Source organism: Oncorhynchus keta, chromosome 19, assembly GCF_023373465.1.
Source record: "Oncorhynchus keta strain PuntledgeMale-10-30-2019 chromosome 19, Oket_V2, whole genome shotgun sequence".
In the NCBI taxonomy this organism is placed as follows: Eukaryota; Metazoa; Chordata; class Actinopteri; order Salmoniformes; family Salmonidae; genus Oncorhynchus; species Oncorhynchus keta.
The window spans coordinates 60906552-60922140 of NC_068439.1; the positions used below are offsets into that span (position 1 = coordinate 60906552).

A 15589-nucleotide genomic window follows, 5' to 3' on the forward strand; every position below is an offset into this window, starting at 1 on the left:
CTTCAATATTATGTAATAATTACGTAAAATTCTGGCAAATTAGTTCGCAATGAGCCAGGCTGCCCAAACTGTTGCATATACCCTGACTGCGTGCAATGAAAGCAAGAGAAGTGACACAATTTCACCTGGTTAATATTGCTGGCTAACCTGGATTTCTTTTAGCGAAATATGCAGGTTTAAAAATATATACTTCTGTGTATTGATTTTAAGAAAGGCATTGGTGTTTGGTTAGGTACACGTTGGAGCAACGACAGTCCTTTTTCGCAAATGCGCACTGCATAGATTATATGCAACGCAGGACACGCTAGATATACTAGTAATATCATCAACCATGTGTAGTTATAACTAGTGATTATGATTAAGTTTAATGCTAGCTAGCAACTTACCTTGGCTTCTTACTGCATTCGCGTAACAGGCGGGCTCCTCGTGAGGCAGGTGGTTAGAGCGTTGAACTAGTTAACCGTAAGGTTGCAAGATTGAATCCCTGAGCTGACAAGGTAAAACTCTGTCGTTCTGCCACTGAACAAGGCAGTTAACCCACCCTTCCTAGGCCGTCATTGAAAATAAGAATGTGTTCTTAACTGACTTGCCTACTTAAATAATGATTGAATAAAGGTGTACAAATTTTTTTTTTTGAAATGGCAAAATCGGTGTCCAAAATTACGGATTTCCGATTGTTATGAAAAATTAAACCATTCCGATTTAATCAGTCGATCTCTAGTCCACATCTACATCCCAAAACATAGGGCCAGTGATATGGGAGGATGGCATGATAGGCTGGAGGACACTCGCAGGACTCTCAAGTGACATGGATCCACAAGGTAATGGAAAGCAGGTCCTCCAACATCCGGATGCTGAGGCAGTGATTTTCATCCTCGACCAGGAGATGGTGGGGTCATGACTTTGGAGCCACGGAAAGCCGAGGATGACTTTGTGTACAGGAGCAGTGATGATGAGGAAGGGAAGGATTTCTTGGTGCATGGGTCCCATGGTGAGTGGTGCTGTGATAGTGCTGGATCCCAATGGTTGTTAATCCAAGCCCTGATCCAGGACTAGGAGAGGAGAGAGAGGCTACACTGCAGGCACAAAGACTAAGGCCTGGTCAAAAAAATTCCCTGCAGCACCAGAGTCCACTAGAACTGTAGAAACAACACCTGAGGGACAGCCAGCCAGTGAAATGGAAATCAGGGAGGGTTTGGCGGGAAACGATGATGTTACTCTGTGAGACTGATGATCACGGGGCTGTCCCTCTGCCCCAGTGGACTTCGGATTGGGATGTACAAAACATGTCGCTCTGCGGCCGGCGGAGAGGTGTGTAACCCCTATCTTCATGTGTTCAGGATCTGCCCCAGGACGTCCAAAAGAGTGTGAGGGGAGCCACTGCGATGAGTGCGGCCAGGGAAAAGTTGTCTCGGCACGCCGACTCTGTCTGGACATCCTCGTGCAGTCCTCTTTGAAATAGGGTCCGGAACGCCGGCTTATTCCATCCGCTGGAGGCTGCCACGGTCCTGAAGGTGAAGGCATACTCCGCAACGGTCTGGGCACCCTGCCGGAGTTGGAGTAGTCGCTCACCTCCATGTCTGCCCTCCGGTGGATGGTCGAAGACCGCCCTGAACAGAGCCATGAACCTCTCGTAGGAACCCATCCATTCCTCTCCTCTCTCCCAGATGGCTGTAGCCCTCATTCATAGTTGTGCCAGCTGATCATGGTGTTTGCGGATTAGATGTCCTTGTTCGTCGACCGTCTGGGAGACGTCCTTATCTTCTGCTGCTTCCATTTTTTGAAGTGGCAGTATTCTGTAACGTATATGCAGGGATTCAGGAAACAGGTGCAGAAGGTGAGTTTAATAATAATCATGAAGATAATACAAAACACGAGAAGTGTACTGAACGTAACCAAAACAAATACTGCCCGATTACTGAGGCTACAGGGGTCTTTATGAAGGGAGAGTAATCAGAGTGGTGATGAAGTCCAGGTGTGCTTAACGATGGGGAGCAGGTGTGCGCAATGTGGGTTGTCAGGACTGGCAACATCGAGCGCCGGAGCGAGAGTAGACTTGCCAGTGAGCAGAAATACATGTGGGGATGCTGTGTATTTGTGAGCACAGTAACTTCAAAGTCTTGACATGTAGTAAGTATCTCAATAAAACAAAAATCTCTGCTCTCTAATTCATATTTTGCGTGCTGTAATGATGTTCTGCTCGCTCAAAGGCACACTTTCAACTCTAGTTTAAAAGTTGTATTTGCGCGTCCTCTGCTGTCTCTGCACGTCCTCTGCTGTCTCTGCGTTCGTGGGACCCATCCTATGCTTGCTCCACCACATTATGCGCTATCTACTGGCTTTTGTGCTTGCTGGACCCATCCTCTGCACTTACTCAATTGTTTCATCTTGCTCAACAGCGCCATCTCGCGAGGGCTCGACTTTAGAGATCGATTTGAAACCATAGTTCTCATATTTATCAAAGTTACTGTTACACTGTGTTACTCTAGTAACAACATTATATTAAGTTGTTACTTGGTCATTTAGTAGGCCTAATTGCATAGTATTGAGGTGACCCTAACATCTTTTGACACACAAGCTGTAATAAGTCTGAACAACATTCTAATGGTGTTTTAAATTGATATAGCTTCTCTTTTGCCTTGTTTAAAATGAACTGATATAGCTTAAATGTACATTTTGGTGTCCCAGATTGGCCTCCAGTAAACACTGAAGTTTCTCTTTCAGGTCCAGCTCGCTCGCCCCTCCCCAAGTGGGATGGTGCTACATAACGGGGAGGCCATGGCGCCGTAGCCCCCTTTCCTGGATCCTGCCAGCCAGCCCGCCACACCAAGACCCCCATCAGAGCAGAGGACCACCGCCACAGCAGCCCCCCCATGAGTCACCCTCTGGAGCCCTAGATCAAGTATGTGTGGACCCCGTCTTCCCCTTTTTATATATACTGTACTTACCCCAAGTGCATTCCCTGGTTGCTGTCTATGTTTCTTGCTTCAAAGGTGGGGTTCCTTGCCTGTCCCCTTAACTTGCGATGCGCACAATTTGGTTGCTGGACACGGGAGTTCTAAAAAAATAGCCTCCATTTACAGGTTGCTAATGAGTGCATTTCACACTACTTTTAGATTGCAATTGGATTTTAATGCTCATATGAATGTCCTGCTTAGTATGTTTGTCATCATAAATCAACTGTATTATACTTTTTTTTTAAAGACTTCAACCAGTAAAATGGCTCTTTGACTAGCTTTGCTATTAGCCTATGTCAATGAGCGTTAGAATTCTAGCTAACGACTGCTGCATCAAAAATAGGTATTTTGCAAAGACCACGACCAAATTAATCTTAGCGACTGTTTTAAAACAACATTGCAAGTGTATTGTATGACGACTCAAATATATGGCTCCGGTTACAACAACCTATGAATGTTTCTTCGTGGTGCTCACTGACGATTGGTAACTTCCTGCTTTCTGCATCCAAAAGGAGCGCACATCCATGCGTGAAGAAAAGGGCCATATAGGCCAGGTTAATTCGTAAATATATAAGAAGGAAATTGGATTGATTGCTCAATTACTTTATTCATCTACCCCCTCTTCAAACTCTCCCCCTACAGTGCCATGAAAGAGTAAATATCAATACTTCAAAATGCCATCGCTATGATCTGTTTTTTCTGTCACTGATCAGAAAGTTGATGGAATAATATGGCAGAAACTTGACTTTACACTGACGTACTCACTATTATATTGTTTACACCTTGGTAGACAGTCCTTTCAGATCAGTGAGGGGGACACGAGACCGGTCAAATCAATCGATCAATAACATTTTAATTGTCACATACTGCATAAGGAATAGGTGTAGGCTAACAGTGAAATGCTTACTTAAGGCCCTTCCCAACAATGCAGAATACAATAAAAATAGTAATAATAGAAAAAACATACTGACCAATAATACAAATGCAACATGTCAAGTGTTGGTCCCATGTTTCATGAGCTGAAATAAAAGATCCCAGAATTGTTCCTTATGGACAAAAAGCTTATTTCTCAAAAATGTTGGGCACAAATTTGTTTGCATGCCTGTTAGTGAGCTTTTCTCCTTTGCCAAAATAATCCATCCACCTGACAGGTGTGGCATATCAAAAAGCTGATTGAACAGCATCCTCTTTACACAGGTGCACCTTGTGATGGGGACAATAAAAGGCCACTCTAAAATGTGCAGTTGTCACACAGCCCAATGCCACAGATGTTTTGAGGGAACGTGCAGTTGGCATGCTGACTGCAGGAATGTCCACGAGCTGTTGCTAGACAATTGAATTCTAATTTCTCTACCATACGCTGCCTCCAATGTGGTTTTAGAGAATTTGTCAGTGCATCCAACCGGCCTCACAACTGCAGACCATGTGTAACCACGGCAGCACAGGACCTCCACATCTGGCTACTTCAGCTGCGGGATCGTTTGCACCTTTATGAACGGAGTGCCCCATGGTGGGGTTATGGTATGGGCAGGCATAAGGTACCTACAATGAACACAATTACTTTTTATCGATGGCAATTTGAATGCACAGAGATACCGTGATGAGATCCTGAGGCCCATTGTCGTGCCATTCATCCACCGCCATCACGTCATGTTTCGGCATGATAATGCACTAGAGGTCGACCAATTTTTTTTTTTTTTTTACGATTTTTCAACGTCGATCCCGATTTATTGGAGGACCCAAAAATAAGTTTTTTATTTTATTTATTTGTAATAATGGCAATTACAACAATACTGAATTAACAATTTTATTTTAACGTAATATAATACATAAATAAAAATATTTTAAATCAAATCAAATCAAATTTTATATCAAATAAATAATGAAACATGTCCAATTTGGTTTAAATAATGCAAAAACACAGTGTTGGAGAAGAAAGTAAAATGTGTGCAATATGTGCCATGTAAAAAAAGCTCAAGTTTAAGTTTCTTGCCCAGAACATGAAAACTGGTGGTTCCTTTTAACATGAGTCTTCAATATTCCCATTGAAGAAGTTTTAGGTTGTTGTTATTATAGGAACTATAGGACTATTTCTCTCTATACCATTTGTATTTCATATACATTTGACTATTGGATGGTCTTATAGGCACTTTAGTATTGCCAGCCTAATCTCGGGAGTTGATAGGCTTGAAGTCATAAACAGTGCTGTGCTTCAAGCTTTGCGAAGAGCTGCTGGCAAACACAGGAACGTATTGTTTGAATGAATGCTTACGATCCTGCTGCTGCCTTCCACCGTTCAGTCAGACTGCTCTATCAAATCATAGACTTAATTATAATATAATAACACGCAGAAATACGAGCCTTTTTTAATATGGTCAAATCCAGAAACTATCATCTCAAACAAAACGTTTATTTTTTTCAGTGAAATACGAAACCGTTACGTATTTTATCTAATGGGTGGCATCCATAAGTCTAAATACTCCAGTTATATTGCACAACCTTCAATGTTATGACATAGTTATGTAAAATTCTGGCAAATTAATTACGGTCTTTGTTAGGAAGAAATGGTCTTCACACAGTTCGCAACGAGCCAGGCGGCCCAAACTGCTGCATATACCCTGACTGCTTGCACAGAACGCAAGAGAAGTGACACAATTTTCCTAGTTAATATTGCCTGCTAACATGATTTTTTAAAAACTAAATATGCAGGTTTAAAAAAATTATACTTATGTAATTATTTTAAGAAAAGCATTGATGTTTATGGTTAGGTACATTGGTGCAATGACAGTGTTTTTTTTTGCGAATGTGCTTGTTAAATCATCACCCGTTTGGCGAAGTAGGCTGTGATTCGATGATAAATTAACAGGCACCACATTGATTATTTGCACTGCAGGACAAGCTAGATAAACTAATAATATCATCAACCATGTGTAGTTAACTTGTGATTATGTTAAGATTGATTGTTTTTATAAGATAAGTTTAATGCTAGCTAGCAACTTACCTTGGCTCCTTGCTGCACTCCCGCAACAGGGGATCAGCTTGCCACGCAGTCTCTTTGTGGAGTGCAATATAATTGGCCATAAACGGCATCCAAAAATGCCGATTACCGATTGTTATGAAAACTTGAAGTCGGCCCTAATTAATCGTACATACCAATTAATCGGTCAACCTCTATAATGCAATGCCCCATGTCGCAAGGATCTGTACACAATTCCTGGATGCTGAAAATGTTCTGAGTTCTTCCATGGCCTGCATACTCACCAGACATGTCACCCATTGAGCTTGTTTGGGATGCTCTGGATTGACATGTACAACAGTGTGTTCCAGTTCCCTGCGATATCCAGCAGCTTCTCACAGCCATTGAAGAGGAGTGGGACAGCATTCCACAGGCTGATCAACTCTTTGCGATGGAGATGTGTCACGCTGCATGAGGCAGATGGTCACACCAGATACTGGCTGGTTTTCTGATCCACACAGATACTGGCTGGTTTTCTGATCCACACCCCTATTGACGAATACGCTGATTCGGTGTGCGAGTTCATTAGAACGTGCGTCGAAGATGTCATTCCCATAGCAACGATAAAAACATTCCCTAACCAGAAACCGTGGATTGATTGCAGCATTCGCGTGAAACTGAAAGCGCGAACCACTGCTTTTAATCAGGGCAAGGTGTCTGGCAACATGACCGGTTACAAACAGTGCAGCTATTCCCTCCGCAAGGCTATTAAACAAGCTAAGCGTCAGTACAGAGACAAAGTAGAATCTCAATTCAACGGCTCAGACACAAGAGGCATGTGGCAGGGTCTACAGTCAATCATGGACTACAAGAAGAAACCCAGCCCAGTCACGGACCAGGATGTCTTGCTCCCAGGCAGACTAAATAACTTTTTTGCCCGCTTTGAGGACAATACAGTGCCACTGACACTGCCTGCAACGAAAACATGCGGTCTCTCCTTCACTGCAGCCGAGGTGAGTAAGACATTTAAACGTGTTAACCCTCGCAAGGCTGCAGGCCCAGACGGCATCCCCAGCCGCGCCCTCAGAGCATGCGCAGACCAGCTGGCCGGTGTGTTTACGGACATATTCAATCAATCCCTATACCAGTCTGCTGTTCCCACATGCTTCAAGAGGGCCACCATTGTTCCTGTTCCCAAGAAAGCTAAGGTAACTGAGCTAAACGACTACCGCCCCGTAGCACTCACTTCCGTCATCATGAAGTGCTTTGAGAGACTAGTCAAGGACCATATCACCTCCACCCTACCTGATACCCTAGACCCACTCCAATGCTTACCGCCCAAATAGGTCCACAGACGATGCAATCTCAACCACACTGCACACTGCCCTAACCCACCTGGACAAGAGGAATACCTATGTGAGAATGCTGTTCATCGACTACAGCTCGGCATTCAACACCATAGTACCCTCCAAGCTCGTCATCAAGCTCGAGACCCTTTGTCTCGACCCTGCCCTGTGCAACTGGGTACTGGACTTCCTGACGGGCCGCCCCCAGGTGGTGAGGGTAGGCAACAACATCTCCTCCCCGCTGATCCTCAACACGGGGGCCCCACAAGGGTGCGTTCTGAGCCCTCTCCTGTACTCCCTGTTCACCCACGACTGCGTGGCCACGCACGCCTCCAACTCAATCATCAAGTTTGCGGACGACACAACAGTGGTAGGCTTGATTACCAACAACGACGAGACGGCCTACAGGGAGGAGGTGAGGGCCCTCGGAGTGTGGTGTCAGGAAAATAACCTCACACTCAACGTCAACAAAACTAAGGAGATGATTGTGGACTTCAGGAAACAGCAGGGGAACACCCCCTATCCACATCGATGGAACAGTAGTGGAGAGGGTAGCAAGTTTTAAGTTCCTCGGCATACACATCACAGACAAACTGAATTGGTCCACTCACACTGACAGCGTCGTGAAGAAGGCGCAGCAGCGCCTCTTCAACCTCAGGAGGCTGAAGAAATTCGGCTTGTCACCAAAAGCACTCACAGACTTCTACAGATGCACAATCGAGAGCATCCTGGCGGGCTGTATCACCGCCTGGTACGGCAACTGCTCCGCCCTCAACCGTAAGGCTCTCCAGAGGGTAGTGAGGTCTGCACAACGCATCACCGGGGGCAAACTACCTGCCCTCCAGGACACCTACACCACCCGATGTTACAGGAAGGCCATAAAGATCATCAAGGACATCAACCACCCGAACCACTGCCTGTTCACCCCGCTATCATCCAGAAGGCGAGGTCAGTACAGGTGCATCAAAGCTGGGACCGAGAGACTGAAAAACAGCTTCTATCTCAAGGCCATCAGACTGTTAAACAGCCACCACTAACATTGAGTGGCTGCTGCCAACACACTGTCATTGCCACTGACCCAACTCCAGCCACTTTAATAATGGGCATTGATGGGAAATGATGTAAATATATCACTAGCCACTTTAAACAATGCTACCTTATATAATGTTACTTACCCTACATTATTCATCTCATATGCATACGTATATACTGTACTCTACATCATCGACTGCATCCTTATGTAATACATGTATCACTAGCCACTTTAACTATGCCACTTTGTTTACTTTGTCTACATACTCATCTCATATGTATATACTGTACTCGATACCATCTACTGTATGCTGCTCTGTACCATCACTCATTCATATATCCTTATGTACATATTCTTTATCCCCTTACACTGTGTATAAGACAGTAGTTTTGGAATTGTTAGTTAGATTACTTGTTGGTTATCACTGCATTGTCGGAACTAGAAGCACAAGCATTTCGCTACACTCGCATTAACATCTGCTAACCATGTGTATGTGACAAATAAAATGTGATTTGATTTGACCCTTTGAAAAAGTTATGTGACCAAACAGATGAATATCTGTATTCCCAGTCATGTTAAATCCATAATGAATTTATTTTAATGGACTGATTTCCTTATATGAACTGTTGCATGATGCGTGTCATGTTATTGGTCAGTGTATAAACACAAAGGAATAAATACAAAATGAGCAATGATAGCGTGGCGATATATACGAGGTACCAGGTGCAGGGGTACGTGTACATTGAGGTAGATATGTACATATAGGTATGGGTAAAGTGACTAGGCAACAGGATAGCTAATAGACCGTAGCAGCAGCGTGTGTGTGTGTTGGAGTGTCAATATATGTGAGTGTGGGTAGAATCCAGTGTGTTTGCATAGTCAAAAAGAGTTTGTGCTAAAAGGGTCAATGCAGATAGTTCCGGTAGCTATTTGGTGAACTATTTAGCAGTCTTATGGCTTGGAAGCTGTTCAGGAGCTTTTTGGTCCCAGACTTAGCACTCCAGTACCGTTTGCTGTGCGGTAGCAGAGAGAACAGTCTATGACTTGGGTGGCTGGAGTCTTTGACAATTCTTAGGTCCTTCCTCTGACACCGCCTGGTATAGAGGTTCTGGAAGGCAGGGAGGTTGACCCCAGTGATGCACCTAGGGCTGTTGCGGTGACCGTATTACCGCCACATTGGCAGTCATGAGTCATGTAAATTTCCATGTGACTCTTGAGTCACATGGATTTATGCACTCTGGACATGCGTTGGTAGTAGCCAACTTGCTAATGACCATTAGATCCTAATGGCCTTGTACTAAGGGTTATATTGTCCCTCCATCAGGTCCTAATGGCCTGGTACTCAGGGTTCTATTGTCCCTCCATCAGGTCCTAATGGCCTGGTACTCAGGGCGCTCTTTTGACCCCCCCCCCCAGGTCCTAATGGTCTGGTACTCAGGGATCTATTGTCCCTCCATCAGGTGCTAATGGTCTGTACTCAGGGTTCTATTGTCACTCAACCACCCTGACAGCAATGCAAATGCTATCGTAAATCACGCTTTTAAAACTCACCTCACTGTGACTGATCAATTTGAAGAAAGAAGTTCAGCAACAGGTTGAAACAGTGTAAAGCATGGTTGTTGTGGTTTCAAAGCACCCATACACATATTTGAGTTTATGCATAGGCTTATGAGCCCAAGCCCAGAAAAACAACCCTGAATTAAAATTGTGATTGTGCCATTATACAATACATAGTCTGCCGCATATTACGCTTGGCAGAAAAACATCAAACTAAAACAAATGTAAGATGTCTTTGGTACATAATTGGTCTTAGCCTATACTCCAAAATTAAACAAGCTAGAGTAATCGTCTTTGAGTGTGGACTGTATTATGCATAATGGACTTGGTTACCTTATGCGACACTCCAAAATATATATCCATGAATCTGGGAGAGAATGTATAGCCCCTAGGCGATGCTGTTGGTTTATTGATAGCCTACAATTAGTGAATTTGTATTTGATTTTGAATAGGGATTTTAAAAATATTTTCATAATTAATTTGCTGACACATTAGCTATTTGGAATATCTCACCACCATGCGTTTCCATCTCCTCTCTCTCCTTCAGTCCTTTAACGATCACACAGATGGGCTGTTAACCGTTTAGTGAAACATGTTTTGTTTTTGAAAACATGTTACTATCAATGTTCCCCAACAGATTTCACTTGTTTTTCTAAATGAAGCAATGGGTAGCTGCAGGAACAAGGTTGGAGGGCCAATGACATACAGAGTTTGGGTGTAATATCACCTGTCAGGGAGTGAGAGCATGGTCCTCATACAGTGGTTGATGTGTGGAGTGGAGTAAGTGCTCATCTGCTCATATCAAGCACATGTTCCCGTATAAAACCGAAAGCATGTGTTCGCTATTCGAGTGCATACAGATGACATGTATCTTTATTCCTGCCCCTGTTCCTGCCCATTTGATAATGGGCCAATCTAAACAAATGTTTACATATTAGTAAAGACGAGATTCAATTGAGAATAATCATTTGATGAGAGAACAGCTTGTGCAGCCTGAGACAAGGAATCATCAATAGCCTATTATCACACCATACAGCCCATATCTGCTTTGATTTCTCAAACATTCTAAGGTTTGTATCATTCACAACGAAAGTTGCCAAATAACTCTAAATCTAGCATATTGGACCTGTTTCAAATGATCACTTTTATGCTAAATATAGCCACCTCATATGTGCACTCGTTCTGTAATGGGAAAAATATCCTTTCTAGTTCATTCAGGTAAGTTCAATTATATTTTTCTTACTGTAAAATCATATAAAATAATGACACGGTACTTATACGCATATCTTGTCAGCTAAATGAACAAGTCTAGAGCCTATATAACATGGAGCATAGCCAGATAACATCGGTATACAGTAGGCCAACTCATACTGTTCTCCTGAAATACTTTTTCATCATCACATAATGTTTATTTAGACCTGCCTAATATAAAGAATGGGTTTATAGTGATGGTGTATATTAAATGATTTATTAGCCATTTTTAAATGTAGATGTTCCAAAGGTTCACATCAGCGGCTTGTGTGTGTGTGTGGAGGCCTTGAGATGCTAAACGTGTTGATGTTCATTAACGGTCAATTACTGTGAGAACGGCAGTCTTTGGTATGACGATAACCGTCTGACAAAATGTTATGACGGCCACAGCCCTAACTGGGCCCTACGCACTACCCTCTGTCGCACCTTGCGGCTGGATGCCGAGCAGTTGCCATACCAAGCGGTGATGCAGCCAGTCAAGATGCTCTCAATGGTGCAGCTGTAGAACTTTGAGAATCGAAATGCCAATGACAAATTTTTTCAGCCTCCTGAGGGGGAAGATGCGTTGTCTAGCCCTCTTCCCGACTGTGTTGGTGTGTTTGGACCATGATAGGTCCCTAGCGATGTGGACACCGAGGAACTTGAAGCTCTCGACCCGCTGAACTACAACCCCGTCGATGTGAATGAGGGCATGTACGGTCCTCCATTTCCTGTAGTCCACGATAAGCTCCTTTGTCTTGCCCACGTTGAGGGAGGGGTTGTTGTCCTTGCACAACACTGCTAGGTCTCTGCAGCATGTATCTATCCATATGCTGCTGCCTGCCACGTAATCACATTTACCGTAGCAAGGCATCACCAACCCATGATATACTGATAGGAGTCAAATGCTCCATAACATACTCTGGCACTGGGAAACCAAACCAGCATTGTGACATTTGTTTCCGTTTGGAGAATACTGCTTCTTTTATTTATTTGTATTGAACCATTTTGACAGGGAGAGTCAATGCTGAGACCAAGGTCTCTTTTCCAGATGAGACCTGTATAGCGCCACAATAAACATCAAAATACAATGAACACATTAAACTACACATTCATATGCACATTCAAATATACATGTATTATACACAACAATACATTAAAAGCATAACACAATCATAAAAAGATACCCATTCTTCAGTAAAACGGTGCCCTAACAACTGTCTGAAATGCCCTAGACTGAGGCACCGATTCCTCCCGAAAGGGATTATACATGGAGTTTGAACTGCATAGTTCTTTCTCAACAGAAGTTTAATCAAAACTGGTATAAAAAAGAAACACACTGACTTAACCCCCCTCCCTTTACAAGGCGTCACCCTCTCTCCCCCTCACCTGTCTGTGCTTAAAGATTAGCTGTGTTTCAGTAGTTAACAGTTCCTCAGTTGTTGCCATGGGAACGTGAAATCTGACCCAGCCTCTTATCTACTGTATTGCACTACGCAATGAAATCGACGGAATCATTTACAGTATGTAAATTTTAGGCTACTGTTGAGGGTTAAAATAGCATGATACCCAAGGTGCAAAACATTTTCACTTCGGTTCCCCAAAAGGCTAGGGCTGGCTCTGACTATGTGTGGGGGTGGGTACGCAGACCCACGAGCCACTGAGGCCCATCATGATGTGTTGATTCATATCTTTTGTGGCCCCCACCCCCCATTTAAAGTTGCCCATCCCTGAACTGAAGAGTACTATCTACATACTCATGGCTATTCATGTCTATATGATTAGCCATTCCCATTTTAAGGTGACTCAATGAATCAATACCATTTTCTTTCAAGACGTTGCAGGGTGGATGGGTTGCTTAGAAAAGTGGCTGAATTAACGGCCAGCGTGTCTTCACTACCTCACCATAAGATGGGTCTGTCTCTTTCTGCGTTTAATGGGTCTTCAATCTAATTTTAAGAGAGCCAATTAGTTCAGCCCAAATGATTTGTGTTTTCTCTGAAGGCTATAGCAATAATGAAACAGTGTGAGATGTCGCACACACACACAAACACAACGTGGTGCACATACACAAACACACTTACACACTGCCACCATTTGCATCTCGGGCCTGTGACTTCTCAACCCCCGTCCTGCTGCTCTGCTCTGCTCCGTGTGTGTGTGTGTCCAAAACTGCTCTGAGTCTCACAACACAGCAGAATGATCTACTCTAATCACCTAGGCGGGTCACACTCACAGCTCACCAGGTGTCTGACAAGGATCTGAGCGTTGTATTGATGAGCTACTTTCTTATCTGCTCCTCAGTCTCATCATTAAGCTAAGCCTGAATTCCAGTATTGGGAGTCGGTGGGACTGAGTAATGCTTGTATACCTGGCTTGTTATCATGCAGTGTGGGTGTAGATGCAGGATATGTGCCACTGATGTACTTGTTCTGTACTGCAGGGATCCTGTGATGTAAAAAGCCATACCGTTAGACCAGGGCTGTCAAAGTTTAGAAATAGCAGCACCCTATTCCTTTCCTCAACCTGGCACAGTCAGCGCTCTACCATATTTTAGCCATACTAGCTGTTGCCATAACAATGGTCATAACTGTTGCCTAAAGTGCATGTAAAGCCAAAACGGCAGTGTTAAGTGGTGCTATAAGTGTCCATTCATGCCATGACCATTGCCTTAGCCCAAACCCATGCCCACGTGACAGCAACAACAGTTCCCATAGTCATTATCAGTGCCATTATCCATAAGCTTTAGCCAAGCATAATGTATTGCATCATCCCCGGCCATAAGCTTCAACCAACCAGAACTGTAGCCATAACTGGCTGTGTCTCCTAGACATTCTGGCAGGCAGGCTGCTGTAGTATTCTATGCTAGTCTGAGCCTGAGCATGAGGAGAGGACTGCTGCTGTACTGTAGCAGTGTTGAGGAGCTCTGACTGCACCTGGCCATTTTCCTCCTCTGGGTAAACATCCTAAATCGGGGTGTAAACGGCAAGAGTGTGGAGCAATACTTTGAGGGGCAGGGAGGGTAGGGGGCCAGCCTTGGCTCCCTGTCCCCCGGGCTGTCTCCATCCCCGCCTCAGGTGCTCGGCCTGTCTTGCAGGTAGGGGCCATCACATAGGCCTAGCTGTCATCTGTCTGACCCCTCACCTAGCTGTAGCCCGCAGGGAATGCTTTACGACCCACCGCTACGTTCATACACACGCGTACGTGTTGCTGCACAGAGGAACATGGCACAATATCCATGACTCATTATTATTTGTATTCCTTATTTTACCAAGTGAGTCGGCTGAGAATACATTCCCATTTACAACAACAACCTGGGGAAAGTTATTTAAAAAATAATAATAATAATGACAGCCTACAAAATGTATAAGCAAGCAAAAAACACAATATTTAAATAAAAAAAAAACATAGAATTATAAGAATCATTCTTCCTTAAAAAGGTGCTCACACAGCTGAACTGCCTCCGAGGCACCAGTTTCTCCAATTTCATACAACGCTGTAGACCGTCCCACAAGCAAGGCGCAAAATAGCTAAAGGCAGATTTACCTAACTCTGTTGAGATCAAAGGGATCTCCAGAGTTAGCCTTAGACGGTGTCTGATATCTTGTATTTCTGTAGGTTAACAGAGAAGTACGGTGATAGTTTATGCAAAGGACTATAAACAAAAAAACGTGCAATGCATCGATCTACGATACTTCCAAGAGGATCAGCCTACTTCCCGATGCAGTGATGTGTGCTGAAACTATCGCCCGTGATGAAGTGTAATGCAGTATGATAAACTGCTCCAGTGGCAGCTGCATTCTTATAGACGATATCGCCATAGTCTACGTCCGGAATGAAGGTCGACTGAATTATTTGTTTTCTGCTATTTAATGAAAGGGATGACCGATTCCTATAAATTAAACACATTTTTATTTCTTAAGTAACTCCTCAACATGCTTTTTGAAGGAAAGCCTATCATCTATCCAGATGCCTAGACATTTATAAGCGGGGACACGATCAATGAGGTTACCATCCAATGTATGCATAAATCATCAGATAAACGTTTACGTGATTTGGAAAATAACATATGCTTGCATTAAGTAGGAGATTGCGGTACGCCAGGCATTGAGTAATTATTTAAGTACGAGAGAGAGAGCGGATGAGAATATTAGTGGTGTGGAGAATTGACTTCTCCTAATTTTAAATCAGGAACTAGGATGTCTGAGAAGGGTCTGAAGAAGGGCAGGTCTGTGTGTGAGCAGGTACTGTGTGTGTGACAGCCAGGCAGGCTGATTAATGAGGGGGACTAGCTGAAGAATGAGAGCCTGTTAGAGGGAGACATGAGACCTGGGGGTCTGTTGGGTGGTGAAAGGCTCTGGCCCAATCCGGCCTTTCAGACAGAAACAAACGCGAGAGACCGGGGTGCAGCTCTAGCGACGATGAGGAGGATCAGGTTGGTGACACCGCGGGGGAAGTGGTCTTTCTATGGAGACGTGGCCAAATAAGGCATGAAACATACACCAAATTG

General features: G+C 43.9%; 1 protein-coding gene across 4 annotated transcripts in view; it reads left to right on the top strand.

Annotated features, from left to right (window-relative positions):
* Positions 1-15589, top strand: part of LOC118380067 (nuclear receptor coactivator 1-like) — a 170972-nt gene that overhangs the window by 11963 nt on the left and 143420 nt on the right. For all 4 annotated transcript variants that reach the window (XM_052470959.1, XM_052470960.1, XM_052470956.1 and 1 more), the window contains exon 2: positions 2725-2902. The gene's annotated coding sequence lies outside the window, so the exon portion shown is untranslated. The remainder of the gene's footprint in view (positions 1-2724; positions 2903-15589) is intronic.